This window comes from Chelonoidis abingdonii, chromosome 20, assembly GCF_003597395.2.
Source record: "Chelonoidis abingdonii isolate Lonesome George chromosome 20, CheloAbing_2.0, whole genome shotgun sequence".
Taxonomy (NCBI): Eukaryota; Metazoa; Chordata; order Testudines; family Testudinidae; genus Chelonoidis; species Chelonoidis abingdonii.
The window spans coordinates 788,528-799,732 of NC_133788.1; positions in this window are offsets into that span (position 1 = coordinate 788,528).

Here is an 11,205-nt window from a genome sequence, read left to right on the forward strand (position 1 = left end):
TTCTCAAGCTCCCACTGGGACGATGGCCTGAGGCTTAGCCCTCCGGCACTCCAGCTGGGAGGAGTGTTGGGGCCACTCCATGTAATCCCAGAAGCCATAGCATTGCCTCACTCAGTGTCGCCAGGGAAGCAGTAGTTGGGGGCCCTCCATGTGGTTCGTGAAGCTCAGCGTGGCCCCCATCTGGCGCGAAAGCCAGGAGCTGGCCGGGGCTGCTCCAATCTGGTTCCGAAAGCACAGCATAGCCCCCTCCTGGACCCCAATGGCGAGGCTGCAGAGGTGTGTGCCTCAGCGGGCGCACACACAGCGCGCTGCCTGCCTCTGCATAGGGGCCAGAGAAGGGACATGCCACTGCTTCCAGGAACTGCTTGAGGTACAGTTCCTGGAGCCTGAACTGGGCCTCTCCCCTTGCCCAGACCCCGCCCCAGCCTGATCCTCTCCAAAAACCCTTGGTCCCAGCCCAGGACCCGAGCTCCTCCTGCACCTAAATCTCATCTCCAGCCCCCCACTCCAGAGCCCATTACCTCAGCGGAGACCTGCACCCCTTCTGCCCCAACCCCTGCCTAGCCCTTCCCCATCCCGTCCTCGAATCCCTCCGGTCCCAGCCCAGAGCATCCTCCTGCACCCCAAACTCCTCTCCCAAGCCACTCCCACCTTCGGCTCTGCACCCCACTCCCCAGCACGGCCCCTCCTGCATGAACTCCTATTTCTAGGCCCCCCGGAGCCACACCTCAGTCGACCCATACCCCCATCCCACACCCGAATCCATTTTGTGAGCATCTTGGCCCCACCATACAATTTCTATATCCCAGATTGCCCAGGCCAAATAGTTTGCATCCCTGGCATATAGTCTTCCCAATGCACAGTACAATAGTGCCCATGTAGCACTTTCTAGTGTAGACTAGCCCAAAGGTGGGTGAAGGGGGCAGAAGAAGGAGGTGTTTATCCATAGGACTAAATTGGCCATTCCTTACCAGCCCAAATCACTGCTCCTTTCTTTACAAGTTGGTGGAGCCTAATTGTCTGGTCCTCCTGCCCACCTGCCCCAGTACTATCTTGAGCTGGGAGAACACGTTGCCTTGGAGTGTTTTTACAGGCAACCCTGATTGGGTGAGCTGCCACGCAGGGCCTTTCTAAGTGTAAGAACGGAACAGTGTGTCCAGAGAGAGAGCACTGACTGTGGCCTGAGAGGGCTTCTACAGTCAGTTAGATTCTGGGAAAAGCACCAGCGTGCTCTCACCCAAAGGGGTACCACGTAAGATAGGGGCAGGGACCTAGGGACTTCTCTGCCCATTCCTGTATACCTAGCTCCTCACATCTTTAATTGCTGTTCCTCACCACACCCCTGTGGAACAGGACATGCCATTTGCCTATTTACGATTGGGGCACTGAGGCATAGAGAGACAGAGACCCAGATTCACAGTAGGCTCCTTCTGTTCTAATGACTGGTTTTCAGTGGAGTTAGGATCACAACAGGAATCAGAGGTTGAGCAGGGGATCAAACCCAGGTCTCGAACGAGCCCCAGACCACTGTGCTGCCATGGCTCACCCTTCATGCAATTGGTAGCCACCTACTGTCAAAGGTGGAGAGCTCTTTCAGACGGGCCGTTCCCTTTCAATAGCATACTGAGAGCAGGGGGTGGGTTAGCGTGAATTGTAGGCAGGTCACTGTAACTTAATGGGCTGATGATGGCGATGCCAATCCATGAGACCCTGACGGTCTTATTCAGTCCTTACTTCGGAAAACCTTCTCCTTGATCTGTCTAGTAAGACCGAGTGCAAACTTGAGAAGTTGTGAAATGATCATTTTATTCCAGGAGTGGTTTTCAGGTGGCAAATGTTTGGTTTTTTCAATTTATGGAAGTGAAATGAGGTTCTTTATGAGATACGTTCATTGTTTCCTGCCAGTAGCATGCACTATTAGGCATTAACGTGTAGGGAAAGTGAATGCAATGGACATGTGAGTTCATCGGTCCAGCTGAAGCACTTGGGCTGATTTGCAGAGAAGCTGAAGACCCTGGAAGGTTCACAAGCAGTATTTATAACCAGTTGGCAGTGGCACCGCAATGGCTCGCGTTTTGATAGACACCCAAGACTCCAGATCATGTTTGATTGAAAAGATGAATACAATACTCCAGATGAGCATCACCATGTCAAATAGAGGGGAATTATCACATCCCTCGATCTGCTGCAATGCCCCACTTATACAGCCCCAAAATGGCCATTAGCTCTGGCAACAAAGCACACTGCGTATCATCCAGTTCTTGTCACGTAACTTCTATAGGTCCTTTTTGAAAACTGCTGGGCCACCATCGTCCTACATGCATGGATTTCTTCTTCCTAAGGCAGGACTCTGCACTTGTCCTTGGTGACCTCATCAGGTTTCTTTGCCCATCCTCTAATTCGTTAGTCCCTCTGTATCGTATCCTATCCCATGGTATCTACCACTCCTCCCATTTAGTTCATCTGCAAACTGCGAGGTGCAATCACTCCATCCTCCAGATCATTTAATGAGATTGAACCAAAAATCGGCCCAGGCACCGCTTGTCGGGCACACTTGAACCGGCTGCCAATAGACATGAGCCGTGATCTACCCACTGAGCCCGACTTCAGCCAGTTTCATCCACCTTATATCCATTCATCCCCCATACTTCTTTACTTGCAAGTCAATACTGTGGCGAGACCATATCAAAAGCTTTGCTAAGTCAAGACAACATCCACCGCTTTCCCATATTTCACAGAGCCATTATCTCCTCGTAGAAGGCAATTAGTTAGTCAGGCGAGACTACCCTTGATTGAATCCAGGCTACAGTTCCTGGATCCAATGTTCCCTCTGTAAGTGCGCGCTCAGGAATTGATTCCTTAAGATGCTCCCATCATTTTCCAGGACTAGCTGAGGCTGACTGCCTGTAGTTCCCGGGATCCTCCTCTTCCCTTTTCTAAGTATGGCCATACATTTAGCTTTTTCCAGTCCGGGATCTCCCTCGATCGCCAATGAGTTTTCAAAACAATGGCCAATGCGTCTGCACACATCATAGTTGTGTTAGGCACCTGGGTGGGGCGGGGACAGAGGAGCAGAGGGGCAAGAGGGGCAATTTGCCCAGGCCTGCCTCAGGCCCTGCTGAGGCCCCCATGAGAATATAGTATTCTATAGTACTGCAACTTTTTCTTATGGAAGAATCCCCAAAATTGCTTTGCCCCAGGCCCCCTGAATCCTCTGAGCATCCCTGTAGTTCTGGCGGTGCTGGGATGCTAGAGAGACAAGGTGGGGGAGGGAATATGTTACTAGACCAACTTCTGTTGGTGAGAGGGGCCTGAAGAAGGGCTCGAGGTGGTTCCAAAGCATGTCTCTCTCACCAACAGGAGATATCTACTATAGACATGGCCAAACTGCGTCTCATGCGCTTTTACGATTAAAGTACGACTCTTAGAGCCCCCCCATACCTCCCCTTTCTCCATTTACTAGACTGAGGAAGGGACTCAGGACCTCTGCTTTGCAGCAGGATGGTGGGGTAGGGCCTTCTGCCCTGCAAGAGGGGGCTCTTGGGGACTCAGCCTTGTGGGGCACACCCACTGGGGCTTGGGGCTTCAGCAGGAGTGGGGCTGAAGCCCCATCAGGTCAGTGGCAGATTAACAAATTTGGCACCCCTAGGCCCTCAAAAAGTTGCCTCCCCACAGCTCACCTCTTCTCCCCTGCAGTAAGCCTGGGAGGGAGGGGGGAAAAGGGGAGTTGCGGCATGCTCGGGGAATGGCAGCGGTGGCACAGAGGTGAGCTGGGGCAGGGAGCGGTTCCTGGCCCCCCCCCCCGGGTTACTCCCCGCGCCCGCAGGCCCCTGCTCACCTCTGCTCTGCCTCCTCCAAGCACACTGCTACTCGCTTCTCCCTCCCTCCCAGCGCTTTCACGTGGCAAGCCTGGGAGGGAGGTGGAAGGAGGGAAGCCTAGGGGACAAAGTGGGCTGGGGATTTGGGGAAGGGACAGAGTTGGGGGGAAGGGGTCATGAGAAAATTTGCCGCCCTAGACCTAGGCGATAATACACCACTGCATCAGGCGCGCCCCAGTTCTCAGACTTCTGTTACCTCCCCTGCTTTTCTCTCTGTCCCAGTGACAGGGCAGGAAAGGTCAGTCCAGGTCCCCAGGGTGGGGGCATTCAGAGGCGAGGCAGGAGGAGTAGACTCTCTGTTCGCTAAAGAAACCTGAGGTGCCAGCTGGGAGAGTGGCCCTGTATCTATTGGGTTTCCGGGAAGTGGGCAGGCGGAGCCCACCCACTGCTAAAGGATCCCCCCACCCCAGCCTAAGGGGAGGACCCACAGGACCACAGAAGCCCACTGATTACGGGGGACAACTAATAAAAGAACAGGGATGGGAGTGTGGTCAGAGGGTCATAAGAAGGGAGCCTGACGGGGACACCGAGCAGAGAACCCCGGACAGCGCCCACTGCTCCTCGAAGGCGTCAAGGGAGCCAGTGGACGCTGCCCAGAGGAACTCCGCTCGGATACGTGAACGGACCAGGGACCGGAAACAAGCCCCACAGTCACTGGAGTCTCCATCGGCCAACCTCCTCTCCCTGGTCGTGTAGATGGCCTTTTCAGCCAGGGCGAGGAGGAGGTTGACCAGGAGGTCCTGGGATTTCGTAGGGCCACGGATAGGGTGTGCGTAGAGAGAGTGGCCCTGTAGCAGGGTGACCACTTGCTCCAGCCTGGAAGGGGTTAGAAAAGCCCTGCAGAGGGCAAGGTAAAACCTGGGCTGATTGGGGGAAGTGGCTGCAGCTGGGGCCACGCCCCAAACTGAGCAACAGGGCCTTAAAAGAAGGCCAGAGAAGCCAGGAGTAAATAATCTTCCTCTGCCTGTAGAGGGAGATGGGCCTAGTTGCAGGGAGCTAGAGACAAGGTACCTGAGTGGACCAGGGCTGGGGACAGGCTGGGGAGCTCCAGCCTGGAAAGCCCCAGGCTGCAGCCTAGCACTGGGGGGTTGCAGAGGGCAGCCCAGGGGTAGGCCAAGGCAGCAAGTCCAAACCCCTTTGCCTATGATGAGTGGCTGATACTGCTACTGCAGTTGGCCCCAGGGAACGGGGACTAGATGGAGACTTGGCAGTAGCTAAAACTGAGGCAAAGTGGGGATAGTGGGTTGGGGGTTCCCCAGGGAGGGGAGACGCTAAGACTGAGGAGCTGCTGCCAGGGGGCAGCACCGCAGCCAAAAGGGCACTGGGTCCTGGGAGCAACACGGGGGCCAGAGGACAGGCAGATCACTGGCCTGCAGAGGGCACTCCAGAGCTGGAACAAGCTAATTTCCAGGAGTAACCAGCAGGAGGTGCCACAGGGGTGAGTCCGCAGGTCTACAGGCCCATCCAAGCTATTAAGCTGCTCGCTGGGGTGAATGCAAGTTGCTGGGGATAGACGTGAAACACCTGGGGCAGAATGTGTGGCCCCCTGCCCCAGTAGCACGTTCCCCAGCCCTCCTGAGGACCCTCCCTGTGCCAGTCACTTGGGAGCCAGGAGCAAGAGCTGGAATTATGCTTTGCTCCTGGCAAACTGTATCCTTTCCTGTGTGCTCAAACGCAACCCATGCCAGCTCAGCTGTTCGCATGGGGGCTGCTTGCTGGTTGGATGCAATTGTTTCCCATTGTCTTACATCTGCAGGGTCAGGGCTGTGGGGGGAGAATAGCACTTCACACTGAAGAGAAGGCAGTGGAAAGGCTGATGAGAAGACAGAGTTGTGTCTGTGTGCAGGTGACTGCCCGTGTGTGGGGAGGCTGTGTGAGAGAGGGCAGTGTGTAGCCACATAGCAGGCAGGAAGATGAGGCATCTGTTTCCACCCAGACTGCTGTCTGAGTTTTAATGAAAACACATTTCAGAGGCATTAGGCTCTGCTGTCCCTGCAGCTCTCAGCCTGTGTGCAGTTACATTCATTCCCCATATCCAGCAATGCAACCAAGGAACAGGGAGCAAAGGCATTTGGCCTAGTCAATGAGTGCCCCATGCCAGGGCAGGCAGGTTCCATGCCCTGCCTGTTGTCAGAGTGAACATAGCGCGGGAAGGGACCTTGAGAGGTCGTCTAGTCCAGTCTTCTGCACTCATGGCAGGACTAAGTATTATCTAGACCATCCCTGACAGGGGGTTTTCCAACCTGCTCTTAAAAATCCCCAAGGATGAAGATTCCACAACCTCCTGAAGAAATTTATTCCAGTTCTTAACCACCCTGACCGGAAGTTTGTCTTAATGTTCAACCTAAACCACCCTTGCTGCAATTTAAGCCCATTGCTTCTTGTCCTATCCTCAGAGGTTAAGAACAACAATTTTCCCCTCTCCTCCTTATAACAACCTTTTACATACTTGAAAACTGTCCCCCCTCAGTCTTCTCTTCTCCAGACTAAACAAACCCAGTTTTTTTCCAATCTTCCCTCATAGGTCATGTTTTCTAGACCTTTATTCACTTTTGTTGCTCTTCTCTGGACTTTCTCCAATCTGTCCACATCTTTCCTGAAATGTGGCACCCAGAACTGGACTCAATACTCCAGTTGAGGCCTAATCAGCGCAGAGTAGAGTGGAAGAATAACTTCTCATGTCTTGCTTACAATTCTCCTGCTAATACATCCCAGAATGATGTTTGCTTTTTTTGCAACAGTGTTACACTGTTGACTCATATTTAGCTTGTGATCCACTCTGACCCCCAGATCCCTTTCCGCAGTGCTCCTTCCTAGGCAGTCATTTCCCATTTTGTATGTGTGCAACTGAGTGTTCCTTCCTAAGTGGAGTACTTTGCATTTGTTCTTATTGAATTTCATCCTATTTACTTCAGACCATTTCTCCAGTTTGCCCAGATCATTTTGAATTTTAATCCTATCCTCCAAAGCACTTGCAACCCTTCCCAGCTTGGTATCGTCCACACACTTTATAAGTGTACCCTCTATGCCATTATCTAAATCACTGATGAAGATATTGAACAGAACTGAACCCAGAACTGATCCCTGAGGGACCCCACTCGTTATGCCCTTCCAGCATGTCTGTGAAGCACTGATAACTACTCTCTGGGAACAATTTTCCAACCAGTTCTGCACCCACCTTATAGTAGCTCCATCTAGGTTGTTTTTCCCTCATTTGTTTATGAGAAGGTCATGAGACACAGTATCAGAAGCCTTACAAAAGTCAAGATATACGACATCTATCGCTTCCTGCCCATACAAAAGGCTTGTTACCATGTCAAAGGAAGCTATCAGGTTGGTTTGACACGATTTGTTCTTGACAAATCCATGCTGACTGTTACCTATCACCTCATTATCTTCTAGGTCAGGGGTCGGCAACCTTTCAGAAGTGCTGTGCCGGGTCTTCATTTATTCACCCTAATTTAAGGTTTCCCATGCCAGTAATACATTTTAATGTTTTTAGAACGTCTCTTTCTATAAGTCTATAATATATAGCTAAATGATTGTTGTATGTAAAGTAAATAAGGTTTTTAAAATGTTTAAGAAGCTTCATATAAAATTAAATTAAAATGCAGAGCCCCTCGGATCAGTGGCCAGGATCCGGGCACTGTGAGTGCCACTGAAAATCAGCTCACGAGCCGCAGGTTGCATACCCCTGTTCTAGGTGTTTGCAAATCGATTGCTTAATTATTTGCTCCATTATCTTTCCAGGTATGAAGTTAAGCTGTCCGGTCTGTAATTCAATGTGCCCTCCTTACCCTCTGGCTCACTGGCGCATCTTGCAGGCACTTGGTATCCCACAGCGAACATGCCTGTCCCCTGGCACCCGTATCTGCTAGGGTCCCGCAGGTACACAGTGGCAAAGGTGCCAGCTGAGGCTGCATTGGGCAGTGACCACCCGTTAAACACTGTTCTTGGAGAAGTAATACAGAGCCAGGACCCTGAGCACCTCTTCTGGGATGGCCATACTCACGTTTCTGACAGGACATCGGAAAAGGGAACAAGCCCTGTGCTGTGCATTCAGGCCACTCAATTGTGCCCTGCCTGCCCAGCCATGAGTGAGGGCAGCTTCCTTGCTTGATGTGAGGGGAACAGGTGAAATAATGTATTATATGCGTGAGACTCCAGCCCCATCTCTTCTAGCCCCTTCTCTGTCAGCAGCACCAACAGCTGTGGTTCCTTCTGCTGCCAACCCAGAGCTTGTGGCTCAGGCTCAGGAAACTTTTGTTAACGGACTGATAAAAAGCTTCAGAGAATGTCTGAGATGCTGCAAATACCCAGCTTGGCCAGGGGCCTCAGCACCCAGCTCCTTCAGTGCACAGCCTCTTTGATATACACACAGTCCTCTCTGTGCATTGCAACACTCACACACACACACACCCTCTGTGCACACTGCACCACACCACACACACAGCTCTCTGGGTGCACTGCACCACACACACAGCTCTCTGGGCACACTGCAACACACACACACACACAGCCCTCTGTGTGGACTGCACCACGCACACAGTTCTCTGGGAACACTGCACCACACACACACACACAGCTCTCTGTGCACTGCACAACACACACAGCCCTCTGTGTGAACTGCACCACAGACACAGCCTTCTGTGCACATTACACCACACAAACACACACACACAGAGCCCTTCTGGGTGCATTGCACCACACCCCCACACAGAGCCCTCTGTGCAAACTGCACCACACCCCTACACAGAGCCCTCTGTGCAAACTGCACCACACACACATTACACAGCCCTCTGTGTGCACTGCACCTAACACACAGCTCTCTGAGCACAGTGCACCACACGCACACACAGAGCTCTCTGTACACACTGCACCAAACACACACACATCTGTGTGTGAGAAAGACAAGGCAGGAAGGCACTGTGGAAGAAGCACTGTGTGATACAAGCTCTATCTATTCTATCTATCCCCATACACACCCATCTAGCCACTCTAATCTATCTAGCTATCTAATTTCCTTCCCCCTCTAGAGCTATAGCTTTGTAGATCTATAAAAGATTTTTTTTTTTGTAGTTTTAACCTGGGGTTGTAATTATCAATCCGTATGTACAGAGCTCAGAGGGAGAGAAAATAATCATCTTAATAAATCTTACCCCCACTACCTCCAGCATGACCCGAGTTCTCTGAACTGGAATCCCAGGGCTCTGAGGTCTGATAGCGCAGGCCCCGCGAGTGGGAACTGGGAATCTCTTGGTGGGTGTGTGACGAATGTGGAACCTTTTGGTAATGTTTTTATGAGCTATCTGTATGACACTGTACCAATCATGGTGACACTGTGACCCCTCAGGAGAAGAATCCGTTGTCTCCTTAGCACATGGACATCAGCACAGGTGTTTCAGACGTAGGGTATGGCTATGCTTACAGCTGTGCAGCGCTGGGAGTTAAACCTGTCTTCATATAGGGACAGGTTAACTTCCCTGTGTAGAGAAAGCGCTGCAGTGTGGCCACTCTGACAGCTACCAGCGCTGCAGTGTGGCCGCATTTGCAGCACTGTTGGGAGTGGTGCATTGTGGGCAGCTATCCCAGCGTTCAAGTGGCTGCAACGTGCTTTTCAAAAGAGGGGGGTGGGATGGAGTGTGACAGGGAGCGTGGGGGAGACAGAGAGAGTAGATTTTTGGAGCTGACACTGTGTCAGCTCCCTGCCTTGCAAGTTCTAAGCACTGGAAGATACACAGCACCTACCTTCAATCATTTTAAAAGTTTCGACCCCTTCCGCCCCCCCCCCTTATTCACTAAATGCAAATTATGCACTCCTAAATAGCCTTCAGACCACATAAGCAGCTGCTCAACATGGACTCCCCCGTCCCCCTCTGCTGTGTGGCTTCTCTCCTCAAGCAAACAGCTGTGAACATTCCAAAGCAATTCCCCTGCCTGTCTCCGCTCCTCGCTCGAGCAAACAGGAGCTGTGCTTGTTTTTTAGATAAACAGCTCCAGGGAGCCCAGAGTTCAGCCACTCTTCCGGTTTGTTGTGAACAGGCATTCTGGGATACCTCCTAATACCCTGGAAGCCAATTACAGCGCTTTTGGTGGCCACACTTGATGAGCAGCGCTGCGTCACCAATGTTGCAATCATTATACCCCAAGCAGACCAGGTGTACAGCCAGCGCTGCAGCCAGGGAGTTGCAGCACTGGATGAGCCTTGCAGGTGTGGACAGTTACTAAGTTGCAGCGCTGTCAACCCACCACCAGCGCTGCAACTCTCCAGTGTAGCCATGGCCATAGAGTGGCTAGGATTGCTTGGGCCGGAATCAACACATTGGAGTGGCAGCCCCAGGGCTGGCCCACAACATTTTGGCACCTGAGGCAGGGAGCTAAAATGACACCCCCATGCCCCCTTGCTTGGGCCAAAACTTTGAAAGGTCTCAATTCTGCCTTCTTCCTGTTCTATTCCTCTCATGGTACTGCTCTGCTCCTTACCCAGGGCCGGTGGAACCACGAGGCAAGCTACGCAGCTGCCTAGGGTGTCAAAAAGCAGTGCCCAAAATGTCTGGGATGCTCACCCAGTGCCAGCTAAATGTGTAACCCTCTTCCCGCTGCTGTGCGACGGGGAGCTGCGGCTTTGATCAGCTCTGGCTGTCTGGGAAGTGATGTCATTCCTCCTCCGGCCACCGGGGGCGCTGCGCTGCTGCCTGCTGCCCTGGCTCTGCCCCAGGGCCCCCGCCCCGCCCCCACTCCCGCGAGCTCTGCAGCGGGGTTTGTGGGGGGCATGCACTCAATGGTGGGGGGAAGTGCGGAGACCCGGCCCCAGCCGTGCTGGCGGGGGCTGCTGGGGGGTGGTTCCCCTGCCCTCAAGCCAGACCTGCCCCCCCACGGAAGCCTGCCCCCCCCGGCCTGGGGGGGGGTTGGCGTAGGGCCCTAGAATATCTAGGGATGGGCCTGGTACCCGCCACCCTGCCCACAGCCAGCCCCTGCTGCACCTCCTGCCCGCAGCCAGCCCCACACCCCATCTCCAGCTAGCCCCGCACCCCCTGCCTGCAGCCAGCCAGCCAGCCCCACATCCCATCTCCAGCCAGCCCCTGCTGCACCCCCGCCTGCAGCCAGCATCTGCTGCACCCCTTGCCCCCAGCCAGCCAGCCCCACATCCCATCTCCAGCCAGCCCCTGCTGCACCCCCGCCCGCAGCCAGCCCCACATCCCCTGCCTCCAGCCAGCCCCTGCTGCATCCCCCTGCCCACAGCCAGCCAGCCAGCGCCACACCCCCTGCCCGCAGCCAGCCCCACACCCTGTCTCCAGCCAACCACTGCCCCACACCCCCTGCCTTC